The sequence below is a fragment of the Ursus arctos genome, unplaced genomic scaffold, assembly GCF_023065955.2.
Source record: "Ursus arctos isolate Adak ecotype North America unplaced genomic scaffold, UrsArc2.0 scaffold_1, whole genome shotgun sequence".
NCBI classification, from domain to species: Eukaryota; Metazoa; Chordata; class Mammalia; order Carnivora; family Ursidae; genus Ursus; species Ursus arctos.
This window is the reverse complement of record NW_026622763.1, coordinates 22,535,820-22,556,570: the sequence shown is the minus strand read 5'-3', so window position 1 is coordinate 22,556,570 and position 20,751 is coordinate 22,535,820. Positions and strand designations below refer to the sequence as shown.

The window sequence follows — 20,751 nt, the reverse complement described above, 5'->3', positions numbered from 1 at the left end:
AGAGGACATAAATAGTGTAGTTTGCAGGGGTGGGTGGGGTGTTTCAAAATCACATTCAAACATAGGCACATCATCCAAAATTCATAAGAAAATATTTGTTCTGTGTCTACAAACAATGAAACTATAGTATGAAGCAAGAAAACAAAGGTGGAAGAAAGCTATCAGAAAGATGCACGGAAACAAAAAGACCTACAAAAGGTCTGAAAAAATTTAAAATTCCAAATGAAGCACATTAAAAATCTGTACCAGAAATAACCAATAAAAATACAAAACTACCACTGAGATATATTTCTGTGAAATTCAAAATGAGAAAAAAGATGCTACAAGTATACATGTGTTCCTTTAAAGGAACAAAAATCAAGATGGCCTTGTTTTTCTCCTCATTTTTAAATGCCTGAGGGTAACAGGATAATTACTATAGAGTTCTAAGGGAAAAAGAGCTGTGGCACAAGGATTCTACACTCTATCATGTTTTTATTCATGTTTAAAGCAGCAAAAATTCATTTCCAGATGTGTAAAATATGTAAACCACCTCCAGAGCTATTTGGTGAAGGGATGAATTCACACAAGTTATTTTCCAGCCAAAGACAGATGAATCAAAAGCAGAAACAGAGATAAAAACTTCCACCATGATGGTTTTTATATTTATATCTCTGAACATGTACGACAAATCTATGATGTTTTAAAACTGTACAGACATGTCAAGAAAAGTTCTTAGAGCCCTGTGACAAAATAGGTCAAATGAATAAAACATTAAATAAAATTATGAAATAATAGTTATTCTTAAGGCGCAAAATCAGTAGATATCTATAAATGAAGGGGTGACATTCATTTGATCCTTAGATCAAGAAATAGTTAACTCAAATCAAAAGCTGGGTTTGTGGTGAAAAAAAACCACCTAAACTTAAATGATTTAAGGTTCAGTTTAAAGGGAAAAAAACCTGACAAATTATAATTCACTGAACCACTGGAAATGAATTCATTCAAACACAGGAAACGTGTTGGGGGGAAAAACATAAGACTAAATAAATTACTAAATAAGACAATAAATGATAGTAAATGAAATTAAAAGAAAAGAGAAACAGGAAAAGTAATTTTTATGCAATAGCTAAAAATTCTTCAATTAGGAATTGAGAAAATCAGTTAAGATTGCTGCTCTGAAGAGTTAATATTTGAGTTGAGAACTAAAAGATAAAAACAGCAAAGACAAGTCAAGGAAAAGTGTGTGTAAGAAAGGAGAAAGAACAGCTAGTGCCAAGGCCCTATGGCAGGAAAGAATCTGAGAAAATTTAAGGAAAAGAAAGGAGTCCAATGTGGTTGATGTCACTGATGGATTTTTTAGTAGGAGACTAACAGTGTAATTCAGATAGCAGTAAGATCAAGATTACAACTTTTCAGGAAATAATCTGAATAAAAGCAAGAAAACAAACTGGGGAGGTATCAAGAGTTGTATGGCAAGAGACAGTGGCAACACACTAATATAGTGTTAACAGGGGAGGTGAGAAATGTGGTTCTATGAATTGAAAGAAATATTAAAAATCAACGGAATTTTCAAAAAATTAAAAAAAAATAAAAACCCACAAAATTTGTAATGGAATAAAATTTAAGGAAGGAGGGGGTGCCTGGGAGGCTCAGTCGGTTAAGTGTCTGCCTTTGGGTCAGGTCATGATCCTGGTGTCCTGGGATGAGCCCTGAGTCGGGCTCCCTGCTCAGCAGGCAACCTGCCTCTCCCCCTCCTTCTCCCTCTGCTGCTCTCCCTGCTTGTGCTCGATCTCTCTCAAATAAATAAATGAAATCTTTGAGAAATCAAGGATAGGTTCTAGTTTGGGATTGGTGCAACTGGGAGGATGGCAATACCATATACTCAGATGGGGAAGACGGAGACAGAAGAGTAATTTTGGGGAGGACGGGGGATGCAACTTCATTAAAGTGATGTATGCAATAATGAAAATACTTCAAATGGAACAACTTTAAAATTAACCCTGTTAATGGTTTATGTCATTTCCCCTTTCAAGTATGACAACTACACTAATATGTTCACCCAAATGTACTTATATTCCTCACATACAAGGGTTCCTATCATATGATGTACCTGAAGCACAGCAACACGTGAGAATCACCAAGAAAGTCAGAATAATAACACTGGGAATATTCTATCAGGAGTACTTAAAAATCACAACAGCATTCTGGGGCGCCTGGGTGGTGCAGTCGTTAAGCGTCTGCCTTCGGCTCAGGGCGTGATCCCGGTGTTCTGGGATCGAATCCCACATCAGGCTCCTCCACTGGGAGCCTGCTTCTTCCTCTCCCACTCTCCCTGCCTGTGCTCCCTCTCTTGCTGGCTGTCTCTGTCTGTCAAATAAATAAATAAATAAATAAAAATCTAAAAAAAAAAAAAAAACCAACACCATTAAAGGAGAGGTGAAGACAAGTGGATGTTCCTGAACAAACAAGCAAGAATAGAGACGAAGGATGGCGGACAGCATGCCTCAGAGAAAAGTGAGTATGTAATTTAAGAGCACTGTCCACTGTCACTTTAACAAGAATTACTCATTTCTGCATAAAAATTAGGTACTGCTCTTAAATACCCCCAAGTTGTTACCTTCAACTGCTTTTATAAACCACAAATGGTTATTTACTTTTATTTGGAAACAGAACATCGAACAGGCAGTCACAGCAGTAAGTTAAGATCACTCGTAGAACACTGTCATTTCAAAGATATTAGTTCTCCCTACACATTTACCAGCTTTATTAAGGTATAATTTACATTATCGCAAAATTCACTCATTATAGATGACTGGTTCTTAGTGAATTTTTACAGTTGGGCACTCACCAATACAACACAGTACTATAATTCTCCTATGATCCCAAAAGGTCCTTTGCACCCCCAAATTCAGGCAGCCACTAATCTGCTTTCCACAGTTATACCTTACCTAGATGTTTCATTTAAATAGAATCACATCATATGCAGTTTTATGTCTGGCTTCTACTTTTTTCCCTGAATACGTGTTACAGTTTCCTGTTTCTTTGCATGTCTCATAATTTTTGGTTGAAAGCTGGACATTGATTAATATATTGTAGTAACTCTGGACTCTGATTTGTTTTTCTATGGATTGTTTGTCTTCCTTCTCATAACTTGCCTGGACTTAACAGCAGTATCTGTTGCCACCATACTGTGTGGCCTCTGATGTCCCTGCCCAGATTATTATTATTATTATTACTATTATTTTTGCCTTGTTACTTAGCAAACCTGCAGACCGTTCCCTTTCCTTCCACTGAGTTTGCTACTTTTAGCTGACAAAACCACAGGTTCCCCACCCCCTAGTCCCAAATCAAATCCACCTGATCTGGCAGCAAAGCTGCTGTTTCCCTGGCTAGGTCCACACTGATAAAACTACTACAGCTGTCTACTGGGCTGGGAGTGGAAACATGAACAGAAATATGGATTGGATATTTCTCTTAAGAAAATTCAATTAATAAATGTAATAAAAGAGTAAAGATTATCAGATTTACCTGTTAAAAATATGTGAAAGGGCCCTATCCCAGTTAATACTTTGCCATTGGCTCTAAAGCAAACAATACACCATCATGAACAATTTCAAAAACAGAAACCAAGAAAAGTATCTGCACTGCATTACATCACATGAGGGGTTAATTTCCCCAGTATGTAAGAAATTCCTGAAAATTAGAAAAAGTAACACAAATAATTCACAGAAAAAGAACTTTACTCATTACTGGAGAAATACAAATTAAAAGAAAATTAAGAAGCCATTTTTTAACCTATCAGACTGGCAACAACGATCCAAAAGACTGTGACAATATAAAAATAGGCACTCTCACACATTTCTAGTGGGAATATAAATTATAAAGTTGTTTTAATAATCTCCCTTCTCATTTTTTATGGTGGAATTCCTGGCAAAAGGGAAGGAAATAATGCTAATAAAAAAGCTACTAATTTTATTATAAGTATGAGAATACCTACAGCATTATTTGATGGCCATGGGAACAATTTACATCATTTTTGGCAACTAAGAATGATTTCAAAAAACATTCAGAAAATTAGTGAGATATACAAGCAATTCACATGAAAAGAAAAAATTTAATCTCATTTGTAATCAATGAAATACAGAAAGAACACATACAATTTTTTACCTATTATTACCTATTATCAAAGTTTATTTTAAATCGTTAATCTCTACAGCCAACAAAACTGCAGAGAGGCAGATATTACTGGTAAGTCTTTTTTTTTTTTTTTTTTGTTAAAGACTTTATTTATTTATGAGAGAGAGAGTAAGCGAGGAGAGCGCACAAGCTGGGGGAGGGGCAGAGGGAGAGGGAGAAGCAGGCTTCCTGCTGAGCAGATGCCTGATGCCAGGGCTTGATCCCAGGACCCCAGGATCATGACCTGAGCCAAAGGCAGCAGCTTCAAGAACTGAGCCACCCAGGTGTCCCCGGTAAGCCTTTCCTGTTAAGCAATTTTACAATCAGTATCAGAAGAATTCTTTACCAGATACAGCCTAGATATTTATCCTGGGAAAAGTATTACAACTGTGGAAAAACATAAATATAAATACAGTATGTTTTTGGGATATACATGTAGAACTACGCAACCACTAAGAACATTAAATCTTCTTAATGACAGGGGAAGTATTCAAGATCTGTTGTGTGTGGATATATATAATATATATAATTTTATATAATTCCAATTTAATTTTAATACACTTAATAATATTATATTTATACATATACATACATAAAGAGTATGCCTAAAAGGATCTCACTTATATAAATATAAATAGCATATAGCGTTAATATAAGCATAGATACATGAAAAAAAGCCAGACTGGCACACAGATGCACTGAGCTGCACTTTGGCACTGCAGTGTCAAGTCTGATAAGATATGCACCTAAATATTAACAGAGGCTATATCTGGGTGGTGAGATTTTCTAATTTTTGTTTTGATTAATAAAGAAATTTAAGTCATTATTTTTAAAAGTAGAAAATAGTTATTTGCATACCATATGAACCCACTGAAAACATGTAATGTGTGTGTGTGCACGTATTACTAAGCAGCCGAGATTAAGAGATGTTCAAAGAAAATGTTAATCTTTAATATTTAAATTTTCATAACAACTAATTTAACATTAATAAAATACATACATAAGTTTAAAAAACCAGAAGAGAAAAGAACAGAAAGTTCTTCAATGCCTCCACAAGAGCTATTACCCTCCTCAAGTGTAACTCACAACATAATTCATATATAAAGCCAACTAAATAAAAGGCTATAAAGATTTTTGGTTTTTTTCCAACTACTCTTGCAAATGATGTAGTTATAGAATGGGGGTATGAAGAATTCTGGTGCGCACTTATGAGACACTACATACCTTGTTTATTCTTCAACAAATCTATGAGATGTGTTGTAGTAATCCCATCTTAACCACAAGAAAATGATCAGACAGGTTAGAAAGCTTACTTTAGACTGCAGATAACCAGAAAATGGTTGAACACAAATTTAACGGGCTCCAAAGTCTATATATACTCTTTCCATGAAATCAGCTGCCCCTTCTGATATTACAACCCATACCTATATCTGGTCCAACTCTCATTTTGTAGATGAGGACCAAGAAGAGAGAGATGGACTAGAGAAATAAACTGTCCAAGTTTATACTGTTAGATAAATATTGGAAGAAAGAAAAAGAACTCCCAAAGTCCATTTCAGTGCTGTTTCCAGTATTCTATTTTTTTTCTGTCTTCAAAAAAAAGAACAGTAGACTATCAACTACACCCTGGACATTGACTTCCTAATCTTATTCTTACAGAAAAGCCTGCAGAAAGAGAGAGCAACGCTAAAATAAGATTTAGAGAATACAAGATAATCAATCAACACATATTAACAAATAAGGTTTCTTTCATATTCTACATACGCCTTTAAAATTTTAAGTACTTTCCTTTTACTTATTAAAGGAAAACAAGACTCTTGCTATTGAAATAAACACATGTAATTTTCTACCTTAACAAAATGTTTGAGTGCCAAATTAGTGTTCAAATATATATGTCACAGACATACACATAACTCTATAAATTATAAAGAATTTCAAATATTCAGAAAATGTCAACCATCCTCCCACTATCTTTGTGTGCCCTCCCACCATCAAATCTCTCCCTATGAGAAGTTATCTGTATCCTGAATTTGTCAGCATACCGATGAATTTCTTCACATTCTTCTTATCCACTTATGAATCTCTAAACTATACAGATACAAGTTTACAGATGATATAATAGAGTATATGTACATAGATGTCACCAAAAATGGCAAAGTGGGGAACTCCGAAACTCATCCCTTCACAAAAGCAATGAATAAGCTGGGAAAACTTTTTTGGAACTCTGGAATCAAATGAAAACTTATAATCAGGGGAATGATTGAAGAACTGCAGCTCTTAAAATTTCAGGGAGTACGTTCTAACATACGTACTTACCATGGCCCCTTCCCCAGTTCAGCAGCAGACATGAAGACATCAGCCCACATTTCTGGTGCAGGTTGCTGGTACCAGAGGGAGCTATACAGACTTATTCTAAAACAATTGTGGTTGTGCGCTTTCCCTCGTCTGTAACTCCCTGAAGGATCAGCTGAAGAGCCTGCCTTTGTTTCCCATGCCTGGGAGCTTCCATATGGTAGAAGCAGTATTCTGGGTGGCACCGTTTGTCAAAAGCATTTAAAGGCAAATGTATTAGCTGCAGCTGTGTGGAACAAGGGTTGTTAACAAGCAATACCCAGATAGGAAAGCCTGGGAAGAAAAAGGCTAAGATACTTGGGGGCAAAGGGCTTTGAAAAGTTCCCACATGTGGTGCCTAGGTGGGCCAGTCAGGTAAATGTCGTCCGACTCTTGGTTTTGGCTCAGGTAGCAATCTCATGGTCATTGAGACTGAGCCCCACACTGGGCTCCATGCTCAGTGCAGTCTGCTTGAGATTCTCTCCCTATCCCTCTGCCCCTCCTGCTCATGCTGTCTCTCTCTCTACAATAAATGAAAGGAAGGAAAGGAAAGGAGAGGAGAGGAGAGGAGAGAAGAGGGGAGAGAAGGGAAAGGGAGGGGAGGGGAGGGGAGGACAGGAGAGGAGAGGAAAGGAAAGGAAAGGAAAAGAAAGAAGGAAAAGTTCCTGTGTACACTGAGGAAGCTAGAAGGCCATGTCCACACCTGGAGCCAAATACATGCTTGCCAAATACGAGACAACACCCTATGCTATCAACTCTGACTGATCTTCGGGTACCATGTAGAAAGTGAAGACTAAGGCAGAGTTCTAAATAGCCTGCCTAAGGAATGTCCTAACAGAGAGCACTGGCTACAAGGCTAGAAGTGATTTCCATGTATTTATGGAAGTAAAAAATAAGCTAAATTGAAAAGATGGAAAAAGATACTTCATATAAATAACCAGAACAGACAGACATCAGTCAAAACTGTTACAAGACACAGAGAAGAACATTACATATTGCTAAAAGGATTAAGACAAAACAACTATAAACATATATGTACCAAACAACAGGCTCCAAACTATATTAAGCAAAAACCAATAGAATGGGAGAAATACACAATTCTGAATAGTTGAAGACATCAATAACTGACTTCCAATAATGCACAGAACAACCAGGAAGAACATCAGTACAAAAACAGACATCCACCTATCAAGAGCAGAATATACGTTCTTTTCAAGTACACATGGTACAGTCTCCATTTATACCATATGCTAGAACATAAAATAAGGCTCTAATAAATTTTACAATACTAAAATCATACAAAGTATCTTTTCTAATGCCAATGGAATGAAACTAGAAATCAGTAAGAGGAAAACTGAAAAATTCACAAATATGCAGCAATTAAAGAACACGTTCTTAAACAACCAATAGGCAAAAAAAGAAATATCACAAGAAACATTAGAAAAGAGCATTTTCTTTCAGACAAAGGAAAATGAGAATACAACATACCAAAATTTATAGGATACAATGAAGGATGCATTCAGAGGGAAATGTATAGCTTTAAACACCTACAAAAAAGGAAAAAATCTGAATAATCTAATTTTATAACTTGAGGATCTAGAAAGAGAAGAAAACATCAAGCGAAAGCTTATAAAATGGAGGAAATATCAAAAATTAGAGGGAAGAAAAATGAAATAGAGAACAGAAAAACAATAAAAAGAGTAAAACAGAAGCTGGTTCTTTGAAAAAAATCAACAAAACTGACAAACATTTATCTAAACCAAGAGAAAAAAAGAAAGATGACTCAAATGACTAAAATCAGAAACAAAAGAGAGGACATTACTACCAATCTGTCAGAAATGAAAAGGATAAGAGAATACTATGGATTAATTGTACACCAACAAATTAGATAACCTAGAGGAAACTGACACATTTCTAAAAAAAAAAAAATACAAATGAAGACTGACTCAAAAACAAACAGAAAATCAGAACAAACCTATTAATCAGTAAAGAGACTGAATCATTAAAAAAACAAACAACAAAAACCCAAAACAAAAACAAAAAACTTTGAAGCATGACAGCTTAAGGAACTTCACAGATTTGCTTCACAGCGAAAATTATGAAAGTACAAACATTTGTTGTAGTCCCTGGAAATGGTCCTGGGGATAAAGGGCAAATGAAGAACGATGTGCTCAAGAAAATCTACTAGGGACTGTAAGAAAAGTGAGAGTCTATGATGTTTGTACCAGGATCTGCCTGGCCCCTTTGCCCTAGCTCAGGAAGGTGGAGACTCCACTCCAGACTGGTACAGCCAAGAGCACAGGGCTCCCTCTTTCCCCAGTGGGCTCAGGGGTCTATCTTATTGCGAAGGTCAGGATATCAACACTTCTCATCTTGCCTCCAGCTACCTATTCCTGAAGGTAAGGTACTAGGTAAATGCGGCCAAGAAGTATGTGTGTGTGTAGGGGGAAGCTCTCTTCTTCCATACAACCCACACTGATGGGATGGCTTTAACTTTTGCATAATGCTGCTGGGGCACTGACTGCTATTGTTCCAGCTTCTAACGTGAAGATTCCACATGAGAAGAGCCAACCCAAGTAGACATGAGTGTACCATTCCCCTCCCTTCCCTCCATTCCACCAACTGCTCAGATCCTAGAGGAGAGACATCACTGGGAGAGAAATGCATTACTGTCCCCACTACGTACTCAAGACCTGATATGGTGATATTGCCTTTGGGATGAAGGGAGCCGTAAAACATATAGCTCTACATCTCTTCCGGAACTGAGAAATACTGACTTCATTTGCAAGGGAATGGACAAAGGTGCTCTGAAAAACAGTAGAGGCCCTTGTGAAAGGGAACTGAGGGGAGACTGGAGAAATAACTGGACATAAAGACTAAACCCAAGGTTGGTTGGCTGGCTGGTTTGCCAGAGAGAACAAAAAAGAGAGATAGGTAGAAGTAACTTGCCTGGAGTCAGAACAAACCTCAAGCACTGATTTAAGAAACTATCCCTCCAAAGGAACTCAAATTTGATTAGCTTAATCTGTACAGCAATTAATGCCTGAGGGTACTGTTGAGAAGAAGAGTGTAATCAGAACTAGATTAGGGGACCTTAACAGTTACACGTAGTCAGGAAGAGACAGTCTAAAAGAGCCCTGCCCAAACTACTGTCACCCCAAAGTAATTGTAGGAAAACTCAAATTTATGCCCCTTCAGGAGAAACATCCGAAGGTTAACACTGTGTGTGTGTGTGTGTGTGTGTGTGTGTGTGTGTGTGTGTGTAAGGGGATGAGGGGATAGAAGAACAGGAATGTAGACTCCACTAAAATAACCCAGCCAGTCACTAAATGAACAAGCAAGATACAACACGCACTAGAAGGGAAAAACCAGCTCCAAGAATTTCTACATTATTATAAAAAGTCCAGTTTTTAACAAAAATTATGAGGCATGCTAAGAAATAAGAAAGTACAGCTCACATAACAGGAAAAAAAAGAGATAACAGAAACTGTGATTGCAAGAAGATGCTGAATTTAACAGACAAAATCTTCAAAGTAGTCACCGTAAATATGTCTAAAGAACTAAAGGAAACTGATTAAATAACTAGAGAACATCAATAAAGAGTCAGAAGTTACATATACACAAAAAGGGAATTCTGGAGTTGCAAAGTACTATAACTAAAACTAAAATTTTACAAAGGGGGCTAAGTTCATACACAGCAGATATGAACTCGGAGAAGAATTATGAAACTTGCTGAGTAACCAATGAGATTATACAATCTAGAGATAAAAGAATGAAGAAAGATGAACAGAGACTTGGTGAAATGTAGGACACTATTAAGCATTTGACATAAAAAGGAGAGAAGAGACAAAAAGGAGAAAAAATATTTGAAGAAATAATGACTGAAAACCCCCCAAATTTATTGAAAACAACAATATATGCACATTTAGGAAGCTCAACTAACTCTAAGTAGGATAAATGCAGAGATCCAAAGACACAGCATAGTAAACATGATGAAACCCAAAAATAATAGTTACTACAATGGCTATAATTTAAAAAAAAAAAAAAAAAAAAAGGAAAAGTACCAGTGTGTGGCCAGGTGTAGAGGAATTGGAAAACTTGTATATTGCTGGTAGAAATGTAAAATGGTTCAGCTACTGTGTAGAACAGTTTGGCACTTCCTCAAAGTTAAACACAGAATTACCCTATGACCCAGCAATTTCAGTCCTAAGTATATATCCAAACTAATCAAAAACAGGTGTTGAAATAAAACCCGTACATGAATATTCACAGCAGCACTATTCACAATAGCCAAACATTACCGGCTAAAAATCAATCCACAGGTCGACAATCCAAATGACCATCAACAGATGAGTGGGTAAATAAAATGTGGTCTATCTAAAAAATGAAATATTATTCATTTCATTTTCATAAAAAGTAATGAAGAACTGATATACGTTACAACATGGATGAACCACAAAATACCATGCTAAGTGAAAAAAGCCAGACACAAAAGGCCATATGTTGTATGATTTCATTTGTATGAAATAATCCAGAACAGGAAGGTATATACAGACAGAAAGTAGAGTAGTGGTTGCTGGGGACTGGAGGGAGCGGGAAGTGGGGAGTTGAGTGTTCAAAGGGTATGAGGTTCTGAAGTAATAAAAAAGTCCTAGAACCAGAGAGTGGTGCAGGCTGCACAACATCACGAATGTACTAAACAAACACTACTGAACTATACACTTCAAAACGTTAAAATGGTGAACTCTAATATCTGAATTTTACCTCATTAAAAAAAAAGTATATGCAATACATGTCCTATACCCACATATACATACTTCTTTTGTGATTAAAAAGGAAGTGATTATAAAGTTTCTTCTGTAACTGCAGAATCGAAATTAGCTATTAGGTAATAAAGTACTAAACAGATCATTTTAATGACTCTTAAAAGATAAACTACTAAAGCTTTTTAACACTTGTCTTCAATTGGGTCAGTATTCCAAGTGTGTTAGCTATCAAGTTTCCACCAATGAAATATATGAATTTAAAAGCAAAGTAGAGTTGTTGTTTTCTTTTTTTAAATCATACTGTCTGAAGATTATCAAAATTCTATCCAGTTATACAATGTGACTAGTATGTTAATGAGATGCCACTTTTGTGATATTATCTAGCCTTTTTATTAATTCAACTCACAAAATGTAAATCATTCTACTGTGAAATACTACCATATTCATGCTAAAAGTCTTCTGAACTGCATCATGAAGTTGTAACTGAAAATAGCCTGAAATTACCAAAGCAATTTTACATACATGATGACTATGATTACGAAATGAAAGGAGATGAGTTAATATGTAACTTAATATCATGTTCAACAATTTTGCTAAGACTTATCAAGAATAACTAGATTAATAAATGTTTATTAAAATGATAAAATAATATGTGTATTATAAATTTCTTAAAAATCTCTGAATTAAGCATATGATGACTTCATGGGAGTACAAGCAGTATTTATTATATGCTTAGATATATCATGCACTCTAATGGACCTTTAGCTACAAAGATAAATAACATATAGTCTCTACTCTGGAGAAGATTATAACATTGTAGGAGAGACAGATACATGGATACTTTCAATATGATAATGTGACAGAGGAATGTACACAGTAATCATGAATATTTTCAGGACAAGGATATCCTGAAGATAGTCCCTGAGGTGGATTCTGCAGGAAGCAAAAAATGATAGGAAGACCACAAACTACAGCACAGATTTTAGCAGCAAGTGTTCTACCGTGAGACCAGCTTGTATCATTGTTTGTTTTGTCACGGATTCTGTAATCTTACAGACACTAGGCCTTTCCTTTCTCTATTAAAGGAATTCTTAAATTCCTCTGTTTCCTTTCTCATTTCGCTTGGTTTGTAAGTGAATAAAATGAAATTGTGTGTGGGTGGGTGTGGGCATGCTTACGCTCTGCACAAACTGAATACTAGAATACACATATAATAATGAAAACTTCACAAGTGACATTTGAGGATAAGTGGTGGTAAGGTTGGTAATAACCAAAACAAATAATTAATGTATATAAAAAGTACTTAAAGGCTATCACAGGGTCTTCCGTTTTGAGCATAATGGAATACTTGGCAGGCAACTTAAGTTCTGCTGTTAAGTAGAAAACTTGAAATAAATATAAAATATCTGTTTAAAGGCATCTAGAGCTGTTCAAGCCATCAGGACAGGGGATCCCAAAATTCCAGAGAGAGCAAATAATCGAAAGGTAAGCTGATAGATTCTAGCTACATTTTTCTCTATCAGTATCTGCTGCTCAGCCCAGCTAAAATCCAGAGTGAGAATCCAGGCTTTGTCCAGGCCAGGGACTGCTGCTAAGCTAAGGGACAGAAATAAAGATTTTGTTCCCCTCCTGGGGTAGGAGATAAAAATAGGATACTTGAGAGGTTAATAAGACCCTGATGAAAAGTGCCCTTTAAGATTTCTGCCAAATGCTTACCTTACATGGAGCAGGAAGCCAAGAAAAAAGCCTCCAAAAAGCGTAACAAATTTCAGAAATTTCATACTGCTGAGGACGTAAGGACTAGAGTTCAGGATCTGCCAGAGAAAGGGACCTGAGTAAGAGCATCAGGTTCTCATTTGGAAGGTGTGGAAAAGTAGGCTGAAAGATGGAGAGTGTAGATGAAAATAGAGTTTTATGTAATTCTTTAAGAAATAGTCAAGTGGAAATTCTACAACTGGAAAATAACTGAAATTAACAATTTAATATGTAAGTTTAACAGCAGACTAAACAGCAAAAAATAGGACTAGAAAACTTTTTAAATTAACAATAAAAGATACTTGCACTGAAACACAAACACACAAATTATGGAAAATACAAAAAGAGCTAGGACAAACGTGAGACACAGTGAACATCTAACATATGTGTGAGTGCATCTGCAATATTTGAAAAATAACTGAGAATTTTCCAAAACTGGTCAATAAAACAATAACTGTAATGTCTTTAGGATGTAAATATATGTATAAATGAAATGCAAAACAACAATAACGTAAAAGACTTGAGGATAAATGGAATAAAAAGTGTCCTAAGGCTCTAGCATTCTTGGGGGAATGGTAAGCATAGTACTGGTATTAACTGTAATCAGTCAATGAAGCATAGGGTAACCACTAAAAGAGAAGTGAGATAGCTTAACTAAAAATATGATAAACAAGGGCACCTGGGTGGGCATAGTGGGTTACATTTCAGACTCTTGGTTTCGGCTCAGGTTGTGATCTCAGGGTCATGAGATGGGAGTCCAGAGTTGAGCCCTGCCCTCCCTCATCCCGCTCTGTGCTCAGCATTGAGTCTGCTTGAGATTCTCTCTCCCTCTCCCTCTGCCCCTCCAACTTGTGAGTAGTACGCACGTGCTCTCTCTAAAAATAAATAAATAAATCTTTAAAAAATATATGATAAACAAAAAAAAGGAAAAAATATAAAAATGAAATAGTAAGATGGTAGATAATGATATAAATAACTACATTTATATATAAATGTTACCGATGCCAATTACCAGACTGATTAAATAAATATACTCAAAGAGGTAGCTGTTAAGTGCAATGTCAGATCTTGGAATGGTAAAAAGACCATTCTAAGTAGTGGGAATACTGGCAAAAATCTGATTCAAGTCCACAGTTAGTTTACAGTATATTATACCAATGTTAATTTCTTTTTTTAATTTAACATTGTTGTTCTAATCAATAATAACAAAGCATTTACATTTAAATGCTGTTTAATATGGGGCTTAATATGGTGTAAACATGATGGGAAGCTATGTGAGGAAAGAAAAAATGCCACTATTTGCTGTTTGCAGAAGACATAAATGTAAGGGTAAGAAAGGTTTAAACTTTAAAAGGATGGGAATATGTGTACCTTACAAATCCTATCCAAAACAAAGCAGGTACAGCTACACCAGGATCAGACAAAACAGACTTTAAAGGAAGAAGCACTAGGAAAAATAAAAAGGAAAGAAAGAAAAAGAGGAAAAGGGTCAATCACAAGAATGTAATTCTTTTTTTAAAAAAAGACTTGAGAGAGAGAGAAAGCGCATGCACCTGCATGAGCGGAGGGGCAGAGGGGGAGCGAGGAAGAGGAAAAGAATTCCAAGCTGACTCTGCCCTGAGCAGAGAACCGATGCAGCTCAATCTTAAGATCCTGACATATATACATACATATACAGAGAGAGAACACGACACCCAACAGCAAAAGAATAAAAATTCGTCTCAACTGCACAGAAAACATTTACCAAAACCAACCATATTATTGCATGATAAAGAAAACCTTAAAAACAAATTTCAGGTCACTGAAATCATTCATAGTATGAACCTTATCTTTACTCTCTCATAGCATTTTGTAGTTTTCTGTGTAGAGATTGTGAGCATTCTTAGATTTATTTCTACAAGTGGGTTTTTAAATTATGCTATAAATGGCATCTTTTAACATTTTTATTTTCTTATTATTTGTTGCTAACCTATAGAAATTAAATGGATTTTGTATGTTGACCTTGTGTGCTGCAGCACGGACAAAATTGCCTGTTAATTTCATTACTTTGTATACAATCATGTTATCTAGGAATGATGATCATTTTCTTTTCTTTTGCAATTCTTATACCTTTTATTTTTCTTGCCTTAAGGCTAGAATTCCAGTAGTGTTGAATGAAAGCACTGATAGTGGTCCTTTATCTCATCTCAGTGGGAACTCTTACTGTAGTGCTGTAGGTGTATGTTTTAAAGACGCTTGTAAAATTAAGGAAGCTTTTTTTATTCCTAGTTGTGAAGAGTTTTTGTTCTGAATGGGTATTGAATTTTATCAAATGCCTTTTCTGCACTTATCAAGGTGATCTATTTTTCCTCTTTGTTAAAAGGATAATTACATTAATAGATTCTAATGTTAATCACCCTTGCATTCCTCAAGTAAAACCCCACTGGTCATGAAGTTGTCTACTTTTTATGCAGTGCTAGGTTTGATTTGCTGTTAGTTTATTTTTATTTAGGGTTCTTACATCTATGTTCATGAGATATTTTCCTTATCTTCCTTTCTTAGAATGTGCTTGACAGATTTTGGTAGAAAAGTTAACGTCAAACATACTGTGAAATTTTTGTCTCCTATTCTGTGGAAGAGCTTATGCAGTGAAGCCATCTGTGTAAATTTTCATTGTGGGAGTGTTTTTAATAATAAATTCAATTTTAATCAATATAGGACTGCTTATGATTTTCTCTTTCATATTGTGTGTCAGTTTGGTAAGTTTCTTTTAAGCCTGATTTAAAAAACCCAGAACATTGGGTGCTTGGGTGGCTCAGTTGGTTCAACATCTGCCTTTGGCTCAGGTCATGATGCCAGCGTCCTGGGATCAAGTCCTGCATCGGGATCCCTGCTCATCAGGGAGCCTGCTTCTCTCTCTATGCCCTCCCTCCCATTCTCTCTTTCTCTTGCAAAAATAAATAAAAGTCCTTAAAAAAACAAAACAAAAACCCAGAACAAAGGAGATTCATACCCTCTTCCAAACTCATGTGAAAGATAGAGAGCCTTTTTTTTTTTTTAAGATATTATTTATTTACTTGAGAGAAAGTGAGAGAGAGCACAAGTAGGTGGAGAGGGAGGAGCAAGGAGGCTCCCCGCTGAGCAGGGAGCCCAATGTGGGGCTGGATCCCAGGATCCTGGGACCATGACCTGAGCTGCAGGCAGATGCTTAACCGACTGAGCCACCCAGGTGCCTGATAAAGAGCTTTCTAACAATTTTCTAATTTATAAATACCTAGATCAAATACTGAACCTAAATGGAACTTTGAAAACAGAATGTGGTTCTAGGCAGAAAAGTGAACACATTCATCTATCTTTTATTTTCCAACACTATCAATGAGATGACAAGTTTTTTATAAAAGAATAAAGACATTAACAGGGCTGGAAAATAAGGGTGATACTGATGGATCAGAAATTTTGAAAAAGTCAAGGCACATAAATGGGAATAAATTAGCAAAGACATCAATTAGATGGGAGCAAATTATGGGGAACTTAAGGGAGAAAAATCACAATCCAAGATAGTATCCACCGTTCTTTCAAAAAGGTCCAAAGAAAAACCAACCTTTCATCAAATAAAAAAAGCAGGAAAAGGCCAAGTGGCAATCATAAGGTTAATTATTTTAGAAACAGTATTTAGGCTAGCTGAGGCAGCTGGGACCCTCCCCTTTCCCAAGGCTGGTGGTTGTGGCTTTTACCATCATGCCAAAGGCCAAGAACTGCTCCTTAAGGGAAGCTGGCCACCTGTCTGGGTACATTCCTTATAAGATTATCAGTGCTTGAGAGACAACCAGGACACAGATTGGACTAACTCGGAATATAGTAAGAGACATTAAGAATGGGACAGGGAGAAGAGGTAATTCCTAACTAATTAAATACTTTACACCACAGGAAATAAAGCCCTCCTTATTTTGACATATGTGGGAAGGGGGGGGTCCCTAACCTACCCACACAACCTACAGAGAGGTATGTCATGTTGAAACACTTCGCCCACTTACACTGAATTCATCCACAGCCTTCCCGTTCAGGGAAGAGGCTGATGGGGAAGAGACCTACGCAACTTTAGGGAAAACCATGCCAGAATTATTTAGTAACCTAGCTCTTCATCCGAAAATATTAATGGAAAACCAAAGACAACATGCATTTGGGAAAAGATCCAAAACTGAAAACAAAACAGACAGAAATGGAGACAATACACGGGGCAGAATGGTACACTCAAAAAAATTTCTCATGAAGTACACTTGAATATAAAACAATAAGCTACTCTGAAAAAGAGATCAGGAAAGATTAATTCTTGTAAATTCTTGTAATTCTTGTGAATGGCCATAACTGATGCATGAATGCAAAATAAAAGATAAAGACTACTTTTGAGGAGACAGAATAAACACAAAAAATATAGGAAATAAGAGAAACTAGGGACCTGAAGGTTGGGTTGAAGAGATACAATACAGCTAATAGGTGCTCCTGAAGGGGATGAGAACAGGAAAAAATAGGGACGTATAAAAAAAAAAAAAAGAAAAAGCGAAGTTATTACCATGATCTGAAAGGAAGACACAAGTTCATAGGCCTCACCAAGTACCAAAATGCTTACTGAAAAATATCTATACATAGACACATCTCAGTAAAACTGTTCAGTTTCACCATGTTATCTACAAAGGAACAAGTCACATTCAAATCTAAATGCTGTTAAGACACAGGATTAATGCTTTTAAGATTTATAAGGAGAAAAAATGTAAACTCAAGAATTCCATACTCAAATTTATTCATGAGAATGAGCCAAATACAGGATATTTTCAGACAGCAAATATTTGAAAAGTCTGCCAGCCTATATTGATAATTACTCAATGAGGTATTCTGAACCCAAAGAAATTTTGTATGACACACCTTTATAAGTAAAAACCATCTGAACATATGCTCTCAATATTTATAAATATTTAGTATTTTATACTTATTTATAAATTAACATACCATTGTACTAATATATTTGCATATTATAAAGCACAGTTAAAATAAAAATTAAAAAATAATTAGATAAAAACACATAATTTAATTTCAAATATATTCCTATACCCCCCAAAATTACTCTGCGTACCCTCTTTAATGTGGATGGATGCCTCGTTTTGAAGACCACAGCTCTACACCAACTGAAAAAGAAATCCAAGGGGAAAAAAACATGGAATTGAAGAAACAATTGAACTGAATAGGTCTCAGAAGAAAAGAAGGAAATTGAAAAAACTAAAAGAGAATCCATCAGAATTTGATATTTGGAAAATTATCAATTGTAAAATTTTAATGTACACAGGATTATATTTCGTTATCTGTGAGATCACTCCACTTTGTTCTACAGTAAGTTATATAATCACATTGTAAATATTTCAGTTTAAAATTTTTAGAATTGATCTAAAAAGAATTTATAGTTACAAAACAAAATGTAAATACCTTGATGATATAAAATTAACAGTGAATAATTGGGAGATGGGGGGGAGTAAGGAGATGACCAAGACTATCATTCCCAGAGATAATAATCTCTAGAGCTAATAAATAAAAAATAACATTATTACTAAAAACCACTAACAGAAATAAAAGCAGGCACCATTTGCAGTGAAAAGTGGAACTGAGAGTGGGAAGATGGCTTCCTATCCTTTTCACTCTCATGTAACATGAATCTCAACACAATTGAGACTTCTATTTTTGAAAAGTATTATTAGCCAGGAGGGTGGAGCAGTATACATCACAGTATGCCCATTTACTTTGTTATTATTATTTTTTTAGTATGCCCATTTAGAAAAGTGAACCTGGTTACTCATTGCCATAGTCAGCTCACATTAAACACAACTACTACTCCATCACCTCCATCACCCCCTTCATTTAGTGCATTTTACTACTTAGTCTACTATGATCTCTATGAAGGTTTTTTGTGTTTTATCTATTTCTGTACTGCAAAGCCTCAGTGTTTAAAAGAAAGAGGGAGGAGGATTAATTATATGGTCTAAGGGAATTAACGGAACAGCTAATTAAAGCTGTAATATATATATACATGAAAAAAGAAAAGTCATCTTGTAGTTCCCATTGCTTAAAAATCTAAAGTTCACTAAAATGTGTGTACCATGAGAGAAAGTCTCTTTAAACAGAAACAGCTATGACTTTCAGTAGAATAATTTGACTCAGTGGTAGTATTTCTGGACACACGTGCTACTGAGAAGAACCTTAGGGGGAAGGAACAGGCAGTGATGAAAAGCTCTCAAGAAAAAAACTGCCTAAGGATGGGAAGATCATTCCTTCTTCCCAGCAATAAGGGGAAAACCAAAGGAGCTGCAGGGAGTAGGAGGAGTACATGGGCACCCAGGTGCCATGGCTGCTGCTGCTGCTGAAATTATACAGGGCCTTAGTCTTAAAAAAGAAAAAAAAAAATGCATGGGGTTGAGCCAATACCTTTGTTTACCTTACAGTCTACTTACCTAGGCTCTTCTTTCTTACTTTGACTATTGAGAGGCCTAAGTAAAATAGCGGGTCTTACAGTTTGAACTTTTTATAAGTCAAAAGCAGAATACTGGTAATTTTATATGGTCCAATTTAATATTAATAGTCTCAGTCTCTAAGGGATGACAAATGGCACTTACAGGTCATATTTCTATGTGGCAGTGATTCTCAAATTTAAGTGTGCATTAGAATCATCTGGCAGGGTTGTTAAGCCAGAATGCTAGGCCCTAACCCCAGAGTTAATGATTTAGTGAGCCTGAACTGGGCCCTAGAATGTGCATGTCTAACAAAGGTCTCAGGTGGTGCTGGTGCTGCTGATCTAGCGATCTCACCTTGAGAACCACTGTTCTAGCCTGAGGGTTAGAGCAGAAAGCTATTAATACCATAAATACAAAAATCTCATCATCACTGCCCTGACCATCCATGTGTTCTTCAGCTCTGAGTCTTCCATTTTACCTGAGTGTTATCCTGTGGGGCTGGGCTAGCTTTCAATTTCTTTGCTCCAGGGCCTTATTCCAAAGTTACGGAATCTCTTTTGAAATCCTCAACATCTAACACTGAAAGTAAGCAGGTAATTTTAATTGCACACATACAAAGAAACTTTACAAGGATAGGCAGAAGACTTACAGACATTTAAAGCCAACTCTTTTTCCATTTGATAATTCCTAAAGGCCATTAATACATTCTGGTGAAGGTTTCTAGAGAGATTTAAAGCTTCTGCTTACTGTTGCCTTGTCATTGAACACCAAAGTTCTCCCTTAAAACAAACAAAAACCAAAAATAAACTAAAAGTCAACCCCTGGGTACACACATTATTAACTCCACAAAAATCACATTTCAAAAAAAAACATTTCTGTTGCTTTATTGTATTTCAAAGAAAGGACTAAAAGAAGTCATTTAACAACATTTCTAGAGGTAGATACGTCATTTTCCTTAACAATGGTAAAAATCTGGGGAAAAAAGCTCTGGGGCTCACGTGTTGAGAGAGATGGGGGATTCTATTCCTAGCCATTTTAGGTTTCAGGCTACATGCCCTTTTGCACAGCACTGAGCACTGAGCTATACAAAGAGTCTGAGGCAAGAATCATTAAGTCCCATCTAGTTCTACGACTTAATACACAAGACTCATATCCTGTAGACTAAGACTTACTTGATATCACCACATTAATTTCCTCATACTGCAATGAGCTTCTTTAAAAAAAAAATTAACTATAGATCATTTCAGAACCTGACTGCTTTTCCTACA

General features: G+C 36.0%; 1 protein-coding gene across 3 annotated transcripts in view; it reads right to left on the bottom strand.

The window, feature by feature from the left end:
• The window catches only part of SPOPL (speckle type BTB/POZ protein like), a 68,626-nt gene that overhangs the window by 30,154 nt on the left and 17,721 nt on the right, over window positions 1-20,751 (bottom strand). Inside the window, exon 1 of one of the 3 annotated variants that reach the window (XM_057317368.1) lies at window positions 18,118-18,169. The exons of 1 other annotated variant lie outside the window; for it this stretch is intronic. The gene's annotated coding sequence lies outside the window, so the exon portion shown is untranslated. Of the gene's footprint in view, window positions 1-6,474; window positions 10,548-18,117; window positions 18,170-20,751 lie in introns of those variants that run through there. One more of the 3 variants, XM_044388233.3, reaches the window with a different exon arrangement.